Source organism: Pinus tabuliformis, chromosome 8 (genome assembly GCF_031772625.1).
Source record: "Pinus tabuliformis cultivar Carrire ecotype Pingquan chromosome 8, CPIR1, whole genome shotgun sequence".
In the NCBI taxonomy this organism is placed as follows: domain Eukaryota; kingdom Viridiplantae; phylum Streptophyta; class Pinopsida; order Pinales; family Pinaceae; genus Pinus; species Pinus tabuliformis.
In genome coordinates, this window is record NC_142294.1 from 1,668,911,303 (window position 1) to 1,668,923,126 (window position 11,824).

Consider the following 11,824-nt stretch of genomic DNA (forward strand, 5'->3'; position numbering starts at 1 on the left):
TTGTTAAGGGAAATGAGCAAGGACAAAAATTCTTGGAACATTTATAAAGTGTAATGTAACATGGGATTTTGTAGCTCCTAGAAAATGCCCAAACCATTTCAACTATCAGGGGTAGGTGGGTATAGGAATACTATCATTACTATATGCATCGCAGAGCCATTTGATCAACAACGGAAATATGGTGAGGGGAGCAGATTTCAAAGAATGAATTAGTGTTTTCATTGGCATGTTCAAGGAACATAGATGGAATAGAGTGGACACTTGCAAGGATCTTCCTTATTAGCTTAAGTTGGTTAATTAATAATTTAAAAGGGTTACCATTGGAATGATAAGTACAGTGATTGCAACGGATTTGCTTCACTGACATAAAAAGGAAGATACCAAAAATGGAGTGGAGTTGAACATCAAAAGTTTGGAATATAACAAATTGCTAGCAAGAAATTCACTGCAATGGATTTCATTATATTCAATTTATTACAAAATGCTAGAACTGTTTCCTCAAGACTATGGAAACTGCCACAGTATTGAATAATACTTCCCTCGTGCTTCTAGAGCATCATTTCATGTAATGATGCTTATACAAAAGGTAAATTAATCTATCACAGCTTTATCACTTGTTGTACAATTGGAAGTTGGAAAACCATGGACTAGATAAAATACAAATCTTCAACCATGACCATCACTTCCCTAATGCATTTTACAACAAAAAATATTTGTATAGATAAACATTGTGTTCTTGGAAAAAGACCACATTGTGTGCTTGGATGAGAATTGCATGCTTGGAAAAAGACCACATTATGTGCTTGGCTGAGAATTTATGTCTTCCACATTGAGGTTCAATGCATGGACAATCCTAGTTGGAAGCAGAACTGTAGAACAACTTGAAAAAAAAGAGCATCCACGTTAAAATTTTGAAAACTAATCAACACCATCATTATCCTAGCAGACCATAAACTATATGTGACCAGGAACATCAACACGCATATATACACGAGCACACAAGATCAAAATAAACACTTTCACCGAACACACAACTAAAAGATAACAACCAACGTTGATTTGGGCAATAGGACAGTTAACACTTTATCACAAGCATAAAAGGACAGAACATCGTTCAGTGAACATCAACAAATCATGAAGAGGGCATGTTCAAAATAACATAACAATATACTACGCTATCATATACTATTTCATGAAGGCAAAATCAACTTGATGAAGTCATGAAAATCCAACGAGATCTCTGACTAGAGGCAAAGAATAAAAAATCCAACAACAACAAAACGCAATGATAAGGTTTAAACCTCATTGGCCTTTGACCATGACAATGTCCAGGTTGTTTATGGGATTAAAATATTTAAAAAATAAAATAAAAATAAATACATAAGGGTAACAAGAAGCATGAAAAAACAGGGTAATGAAAATAACCTTGTTTCACCTAAAATATTGGAAAACTTAGAAGCAAGAAAGCCTTGATTGTCACCAACAAAGCTAGGATGAAAATAAATTCAACAATAGGTCTATGAATAAATCAATTCCATGGAACAAGAGGCACATAATGAAAAGGTACAAGATTATTCTCATATTCCTGAACATTATTTTGAGTAGTGTGACTTTCCTTTAGACATTCCTATGGAAAAGGATATCATCAAAGCATCAAAATAAGAGGTAACAGAACTGGAAGTTTTAGAGAGACATATCAAAAGAGAGAATGAAATGCTCAAAGAGAAAAACCACAAGATTCTGAAAAGGATGTATCACTAGTAGCATAAAAATTCCAAACTCAAGAAATATAGGAGGGAACTACACTTAAAGATCAAAATTATGAACGAAAATATACTAGTGAGGAAGCCTAGATGGTTTGTTGCCTTGAAAAATAAGGGCACCCAAAACAACATGGACATTGTCATCTAACCATCTGAAACCATACTCTAAATCAGGAAGTATACAAAAAAATTTGCAATTTTGTCAAATTGCATGAGGACATGCACTAAATTAAGTATGGGGAATGATGGGCCCCGAATTAGTAACATTTTGTCATTTTTCTACATTAGTCTGATCTCTTTTACCTTGTAGAAACCCTCATAATAATCTTTCCTACATCATTTTGTCATATTCCATATGAACTAAAGAAGGTTCTACAAAGGTAATAATTATGTTATTCTACGTTTTATATGTTTTTCTTTGTTCCCCAAAACAATATACGACTCAGATTCAACTTTAAAAATGTGAGCATGGATTTGTCTGCCCTGCTCCAGGGCTGCAAGGCCAGCACATGCACTGAGAACGCTAGAAAACATAACATGGTCTGGTTTAATACCAGCACGCCACGTTTCATAATAGATTGATAATGCCTCTTCATCATGACCGTGTTGTTGAGCATAACCAGTAATCATCGCCGTGCAAGCGATCACATCTTTTGGGGACATCAATTCAAATATAACACGTGCATTGTCCATGTTGCCACACTTGGCATACATATCAACAAGTGCCCCTCCCACAACAGAATATGATTGAAAACCCATCCTGATAACGCAAGCATGAACCTGACTACCTTTTCCAAGACTGCTAGGCTGCTACACGCTCGTAGTATGCTGCCGAAAGTAAATTGATCAGGCTTCATTCCTGCCTGTTGCATTAGAGAGAAGAGTCTCCAGGCTTTGTCAGCATCCCCTTGCACAACATAACCTGCAACCATTGCATTCCATGAAACCACGTCTCGTTGAAACATTTTGTCAAACACTCGGTGTGCATCCTCTATACTTCCGCATTTCGAGTGCATGCCTGCAGAACACTTGCAAAAGTATACTGATTAGCCTTAATTCCAACCCTTAGCATATTGGAAAACAAAAATAGGGCTTCTTCAGCATACCCATGTTGAGCATATCCTGCAATCATGGCAGTCCATGTGACCACGTTTCTTTCAAACATTTCGTCAAACACTTGGCGTGCATAAACAAGACTGCCACATTTAGCATACAAGATAATAAGTTTGGTTTTCAAATTTATATCTGGTTTAAACCCATCTTTGATCATATATTCATGAACTAGCCTGCCCTCGACTACTGCTTTCATGTCAATACACGTCTGCAATAGAGAATTATAAACAGCGAGGTCTAGCTTAATTCCCTGTTGATCCATGACATGTAAAAAACCCATTGCCTCATTCAATTTTCCTTGCTCACAGAATGTTTTAATATCTCTACTTGCTTCACAGAATCCATTTTTGCCGAGTGACTTTCATTGGCATTTTGAGTTGGTATTGACGGTGGTGTGACTTCATTGCCCAAAGTAAAAGCAACAGTCGTAAATAACAAGTTACTCTGATAATGGAGACAATGCAGGATATTACGGCTATAGCAAAGTCTGTGTTTTTTGTAATATCTCCATCCTTGTGCCAGTAATGGTATGAAATTCCTTGCCATGCCATTGGCTAATAGTTTAGCTTCACTTCATGTACAAAGAGAGATTTGCGTCCTTCAAATGTTGTGAGGTGATCACTGATGGCACATATTTCCCTTACAAAAGTTGAACATGATACACTTTGCAGTATTATGGACTGTCAGAAACTCACTCTAGAAGCCTGTACTCATGTAGCCCAAAATGAATGCCTGGCCTTGAGGATGGTTGAGCAAGTTTTCTTCTCTGAGAAAATTCGAATGCAAATGAGCGAAATGGGAATTGGTTTGGGGCAAATTCGAATTGCCATACCCGCGCTCAGAATTCTGTCAGACGAATTAATGTTCCACGGTGGTGGGTGGAACATTGGCGGAGCTCGTGAAAGGTGGCTGAGGGCAGAGAATTGCCAGTGGTCGGAGCCGGACGTTTTTCCGGGCAGTGACAAAAACTGGGCAATTCCTCCGCCTTGTTAGACTACTCCCCACAGAACATCTGAAGATGTACAAGATGATGATGACAATCTATCAACCGTTTGGCTCCTCCACAAACCAAAATACGACTCCCCTGCGGTAGATCGACCACTACTTTGGTCACGGCTAAACTCTCCCTTCCTGAACCGAGACGTTTTATACAGAGCGAGACAAGGGCTTATAGGAACGGGGACTCCCAGGAATCATCCCAACCACTCAAGTAACTAGCCCCTGGGTCCCACTGAGTTTTTAGACCATTAAACCCCTGAACACTCCCTTGATATGGACAAGCATGCATTGAGAAGGCTCCAGACGCTCCCACAACATGGGTATGCATGCGTCCAGGGACCTTTCTGCCCAGTGTTGTGCCTGCGTCTCCGGGATTTGAGCTGCTTTTTCAGGCCAAGAGGCCAAGTCACTGCCCATAACTCAATAACACTTTCAGAATTCATGAATTACACGACCACGAGAAATATAAATAAAAAGCTAACTCCAGGACTAGTCATGACCATCCCCAACCAGGATTGACATTCTGTCAAACACTTGGAAACAATGCAATCTACAGTAAATGAATACAAGACATAGCATAAATAACGGATAACTCATGTGGAGCTTGACAAGAATGATCACTACCCTCTTCCCTTACTGTTTTGACATCAATTAGGTCTTGTATCCATTATCCTTTCAGCTATGACAATAACCAGTCATATAACCATGCTTATAACTAGCATTAAACCATGAAAATAACAACCACCAAAGCCACATAGTAACAAGTATAAAGGCAAGAAAAGTTAGCTTTTATTAAACATTTGCAAAGTTGATCAGATTTGGGACTTCCATGTACCACCCTACCATAGACATGGTTGAACCAAATCTTTCTTTCAGCCAATTACCCATTATGCCATATTCCAAGCATGAATGTGGGATCTTATGGATAAACCAATCCAAAAACAACCAAGGAAATCCAGAGGTTAAAACACATCCACCCTCACCAAACCATGATCTCACCAAAATCGGCACCGAGATCACAAAACCAAACCGAGCTAGGAATGCCTCTGTACTCCATCACTATCATTGAGGAATTTTTCGTCTCCTTGTCTCTCGAGCTTTACCACAATCCACATCAAATCACTAGGCCCTAAACTGAGACATCAGTCTCTCAGGCTTTACTGCAATCCACATCAAATCACAAGGCCCTAAACCAAGACTCCATCCCGCAATCCACATCAAATCACTAGGCCCTAAACCGAGACTCCACCCTCAAGATTTACCGTGTATCCCGCCAAAACTGATCAAGGTATTCCTAGGCCTTTGGGATTTTCCTTAGACCACCTCCACCCCGAATTCTGAAACCATCTGACAATTTCACAACTCAAAACCAAGAAAACAATCCCATCACACCATGTCTATTCAGAAAAAGGCAAGGCAAGGCCACTATTATAACCTGAAAAAACCATGTCACCGACAGTAAGAGAACCATATACCAACATGCAAATCCATGCATGTCAAAACTAGCTAGGAAATCACACATGCAATATGTTACTTGCAAGTATTCTCGCTGAATTTGCTTGATCATGTTCTTCCTTGCTCGATCTTTTGCTTTCCTGCCTTTCCTTTATTTGTTTTTCCTTCCTTGCTCCAAAGCTATAGTGCTCCAAGAAAACTCTAAGTGTCCAAGAGTGTGAGAGAGAGAGAGAATAATGAGAGAGCTCCAAAACTGAAGTGACAAAAGGATACACTATCACCTTCCATTATTTTCCTTCAATTTCTCAGGAAGCCTTTTTTATCAATGAGGCCTCTCTTTTCTTCATTTTCCATTATTTTCCATCAATTTCCTCCTCACATGAAACCTATGACCTTTCACCTTACTTTTCTCCTAATTTCCATTTTTTTCATAAATAAATATGCAAAAAATGTCATTTTTGCTTTCCAAAGCCTTAGCCATTTCCTTTGACAATTTCCTTAGACATAAACATATCCATTGATGCCCAGTAGGATATCTTTTCCCAACATTCAACTTGGAAGAAGTGTCCCTTAACTCTGGTCTTAATTTTCCTTTATTAACTTTTATTACATGCACTCTTAACCAGGGGTTGTTACAGACCCCTCCCCCTTGGGGAACACTGTCCTCGATGTTAAACCACACCAAGACTTCAACAAAACTGCTGAAAAGCAAACATATTGCCCATGGAGCTTTATAACTCAGCTTGTTGCAGTATTTACAATGAAATACCTACTCAAAAGAAAAACATCATGACAACATGACAAGATAACAACCATACTGCTTATTGAAGCTTTATAACTTATCTCATGGCGGTATTTACATCCATATATACATGTAAATGTACCAAAACATCATACCAAAATTGCTTTGCCTCCACCGCAAACAAAGAAAGATACATGGCCCGCATTTGATCTGCCATCTCCCATGTAGCTTTTTCCGGCCCAAAGTGCTTCCAATGCATTTTAACTTGCTTTATGGCTATGTTCCTAAGCATGAGATGCTTTCACTGCAATATGCACTCAGGCTCCGATTGAAATTCTCCTTCTTGATCCACCTGCAATACAAACCAATCAATAACATGATCAACATCCCTTATATACCTCCTAAGTAATGAAACATGGAAAACATCACATAATTCCATTGTTGGAGGAAATGCAAGTCAATAGGCCATTGGTCCAATCCTCTCAAGGATCTCGCAATACCATGGTGCCAACTTGGCACATGATCCAACCATCAAAGAGCTCTTCTTAGGCTTGATGCACAAATACACACGCTCCCCAACCTGAAACTCCTTGAACGCCTTGTGTTGGTCTGCATAGCTCTTCTGTCTATCTTGTGTTGCCTTTAGATTCTTCTTTATAACCTGCATTTCCTGTTCCATGTCTTCCAACATATCTAGTCCAATAAGTACCTTGTTCACTGGATCACTCCAATTGATGGGAATATTATAACTCTACCCATATAGTGCCTCGAAATGACTCATCCTCAATGACTTCTGATAACCATTGTTGTATGCAAACTCAACCAATGGAAGATACTCCTCCCAAATTCTCTGCTAGTGCATCACGTACATCCTTAGCATATCCTCCAAGATCCTGTTGACCCTCTATGTCTGTCCGTTTGTCTATGGATGATAAGTTGTACCGAAGACCAACTCTGTACCCAAACCTACAAATAGTTCCTTCCAAAACTTGGAAGTGAACTTCGCATCCTTGTCTGACACGATCTTCATCAGAACACCATGTAATCTCACAATCTTCCTGATGAAAACATATGCCACCTCACTAGCTAAATATGTAATCTTTACTAGAATGAAGTGAGCTACCTTTCCCAACCTGTTGACCATGACCATAATAGAATCATGTTGTCTCACTGTCATTGGAAGACCTGTAATGAAATCCATGGAAATGACCTCCCATTTCCATTCCAGAATCGGAATAGCATGTATTAGACCACATGGATACTTACATTCTGCCTTTACCTGCTGACAATCCAAACATCTAGCCATGAACTCTCCCACTTCCTTCTTCAGATTCGGCCAATAGTAGAATTTCTTTACCATTGTCAATGTCTTTTGATATCATGGGTGACCCAAATATGGCTTCATGTGAAACTCCCTCAAGATAAGCTTCTTGAGCTCACTGCAATTCGACACATAGATATTGTCCTTGAATCTCACCAAATCATCTGCCGTGAGACGATAGTCTGCATCCTTATCACCTGTACCTGTACCTATACATGTACTTGTATCTGAACTTGTACATGTATCTATACTTGTACTCTGTTATAACCTGTGCATAATCTCCATATATTTTTCATCTCACTCTCCTGCTTGCAAGATCCTTTCCTATAACTATGTCAAATAAGAGCTCATAGATGGTATATGATTCACTAGTACCTTCTTGCTAAGAGCATATGCAACCCAGTTCTCCTTTCCCTTAATGTATCTAATATCGAGGTCAAATCCGCTAAGGGTAGCCAACCATCTAGCTTTCCTAACATCTATATTTCACTGGTCAAACAAGTATCTCAACCCATTATGATCGCTCATCAACACAAATTTCCTTCCAAGAAGATAATGCCTCCACATCTTCAAGGCGTGAATAATTGCTACCAACTCAAGATCATGAGTCATGTAGTTCTTCTCATGCTCATTCAACTTCTTGGACTCATAGCACACCACCTATCCATCCTGCAAAAGGACTCCACCAAATCCTCTTTTACATGCATTTGTACATAATGCAAACTCTTTATTTGAATCTGCAATCTCAAGGACTGGAGAATTGGTCAACAACTACTTCAGTTGCCCGAAACTAGATGCAGATTCCTCTGTCCATTCAAACTTCTTACCTTTCCTCTACAAGAATGTCATAGGATATGCAATGCATGAGAGGTTCCTGATGAACATCCTATAGTAACCTGTGAATCCCATGAATGATCTCACCTCATCCACATTCTTAGGAGTTGCCCACTCCATGATGGCCCTTATCTTTTCTGGATCTATTGTTATTCCCTCCTTGGAAACAATGTGTCCCAAGTAATGCAACTCTGTCTGAGAGAAGTTGTACTTGCTAAGCTTGGCATACCACTGATTCTTTCTTAATAATCTCAACATTGTTGCTAAATGCTCGGCATGCTCTTCTTCTTTCTTGGAGTATATCAATATGTCATCAATGAATATAATAACAAACTTATCCAAATAAGGACCCAATACACTATTCATCAAACACATAAATGTGGTTGGGGAATTAGTCAAACCGAATGGAACTACAACAAACTCATAATTCTCATACCTAGTCTTAAACACAATCTTGTAGATATCCTCTTTCCTAATGCATATCCGATGGTATCTGGATCTCAAGTTGATCTTAGAGAACATTGTTTCTCCCTTCCATTGATCAAACAAATCATCAATCCTCAGCAATGGGTACCTGTTCTTGATCGTTACCTTGTTTAGCTGCCTGTAATCAATGTGCAATCTAAGAGTGCCATATTTCTTCTTTACGAACAACACTGGTGCACCCCGAGGTGATACACTTGGCCTAATTTATCCCTTGTCAATGTTGCGAAGATAAATCCCCTCTGTGGACAGAGGCGATCTCTCTAGCCCAATGAGTGGGTCTAGCAACAAACTGAACAAACTAATGCAGACTTTCCTAGCTTTTGTTTAAAAATTCAGAGAGAGAGAGAGAGAGAGAAAGCTACCTTGCTCTGATGCTAATTGATCAATCCTTTGGTGATGGCTTTGATCTCCTAGCTTCTAGGCTCGCTCCTTGCTTGTTCTTTACGTCCGAGTACTTGCAAAAGAGATCAAAGGAAAATACAAGATACGAGAGCATCCATAGTATATATCAAACATAAACTGCTTGATAGATCAAGGAACATCAAGCTAAATGCATAAATATTTAGACATTTATGGAAAGTGAACATTAGATGTATATATTAATGAATCAAAATGGGAAGCATATAACCATTGCATTGATGTTAGAAACCTCCTTTTGTTGGATGTCTAAGTCCAAGCCAAGACTCTTCAAGCACTCCTTCTCCAAGTTAGATGGGCAACATTTAGGCATAATCTCAACATAGGAATGCAGGCAATCAATGACCAACAATTTGGGGATGGAGAGGATTTGATTTATAGGATGGGAGAGAGAGTTAGGAATCCACAAAAGAGGGAAGGAGGTCCACATCTCAAGGGGAAGGCCCTTAAAGGTAGGATCAAGAGCTCTAAATGGGAGATCTTGACCATATCTCTACCCAACCACATCCAGCTCGTTGTTTCTTGAAGTTTCCAGCATACGAAGCTTCTCCTCCATTTTGAGAACACCTGTGAGGAGAGGTTCAACGCAAGTTTTCATATCAAAACCTGCACTAGCAGCACTAGGTCAAAGAACTGCAACTTTCCATCAGCACGGGGAGGCAATGGAGCAAAGAGTGTTGGTCTTGAAATTTAGGGTTTCATTCAACCTTCTCCAGAATTGACTCAAGGCAATTTTTCTTCCATTCTTCAGGGATGTTTCAGTATGTGTTTCATGATGAATACACTTCACAATTGTCAACATTTTGGCACTTCAGGATGTGGAACAGGAAGTGAACAGGAGGTGTGACAAAATATTGTGTAATAGATGCCCCCTAAAGCATGAAGGCAGAATAAAGAGTGATGGGTGAAATGCTTTACAAGTGAAGGCAAGGACTGGAAAAACATCATCAATATACCTGCAAATCAAGCATATACATATACATATCTGACATCTCTGATATAAATATTCCTAATGATACATGAATAGACATCTAATAATACATGAATCCACGACATGGGCACAACCATCCAAATAGAAGGGATCATGTGCATGGAAGCACAGTATGGACACAACCATCAAAATAGAAAGGATCATATATATGGACCCACGGTATGGTCGTAACCATCCATATAATCATGTGTACAATCATAAACAACTCACAACTCCACGCAAACTAGATTTTATCAGATGGAATCCAGGGTCTTGAGCTCTATCCCAATCTGATCAATGTACGAATTCTAGCATGCAAATAGATGTGTCGAAGTCAAACATGATATAAAACCACCTGATTACCGGTCAATGATGTAAACCGTTAACAGGCACGAGAGAAACCATTAATAATGATAATGGCTCTCAAGGTAAAATCAACACAATCCACGAGTGTGAATAATGAAGTTGAAGTCGAACACCCAAAGAATCACTCGATCGAAGGCCAATGATGTAAACTTGTCGTTAAATGTGAAGAACTTGCCATTGAGGCATGTAAGATCCAAGGTACTTGAAAGGATTTTCTATATCATCTTCCTAGATATTGAGTTGAAGTTGATAGGAAATAATCCATCGAAGGAGGGCCATAATGTATCCCAAATCATCGACAAAAAACAAAGGTTATAGTAGAGTAGGTAAGTTTGATTCAAGATTGTGGTAGAAAAGTCAGATATTGTATAAGCGGTAAAACTGCAGATATGGCTTCTCTTGAACATATCGGCGACATGACTCCGGAGTTTGGAAGCATTTGACTCAACATGGGATCAGAGGTCATGATGACGAAGCAGTATAATCAGATGAGAGGCAAAATGGATTTCCCAAACCTAGGAAGGCAAGTAATGAAGTGAGGATATCCCAAACCCGACATGAGAAACATATAAGTGTCATGTTCAAGAGCAACATGTTGCCTTTACACAAGAGATGTTCGCTTTCATTTTTCCCCACTATTTCTAGTGAGTATCCCATTATTTTTTATCACAAGCTTGAATGGGATAACATATGCTTGCCATATAAGTTCATCCTTTGGATGAATCCATCCTAGTAAGTTTAACGAGACCTAGGAAGGAGAAACTCAATTTCGTAATGATGTCAAGTCTTGTTTCATTTAAGTTTTATGAGTCCAACGAAGGTGAAAATCGACATCTTTTTCGTGTTTAGAGAGTTTTAAAAAGAGACGAAAAAGAAAACTCCAAAGGTCCCTTTTTCGTAAATCGTCTCTTGAATCTGAAAAGGTACAAAACGATATCCAAGAGAACCTCTTAGTCATGTTCGACTAAGGTATTCCTTTTTCATAAATTAGTCTATCTCAGTCTGGAAAAGGGTTAAACTTATACTGAGTAGACATAATTTCATTTACTTTAACGAGTTTGAAACGACAAGTAATCGACGATATTTTCATGTTTCTTGAGTAAGAAAAGAGCTTAAAGATGACTCCAGGGGTCACTTTTTCATTTATTTTTTACAAGTTCGAAAAAAGTGATAAAATAAAACTCGTTGAATCAGTCATAATTAATCACCATCACCATGTTCTATGACCTATCGCTGCACAAGTGAAATGTACATTACTAATTTTGAGGAAAAACATTAAAATACAACTGAAAAATGCCCCAATTTGGTAAAAATGTCATTTAAAAACTTATAAAAGTTAAAGAAGGTAAATCATTTTC

At 38.8% G+C, this 11,824-nt stretch overlaps 1 pseudogene; it reads right to left on the minus strand.

Annotated features, from left to right (window-relative positions):
- Positions 1 to 2,150: 2,150 nt before the first annotated feature.
- Positions 2,151 to 2,522, minus strand: LOC149242593 (putative pentatricopeptide repeat-containing protein At3g13770, mitochondrial pseudogene; annotated as a pseudogene).
- Positions 2,523 to 11,824: the final 9,302 nt, after the last annotated feature.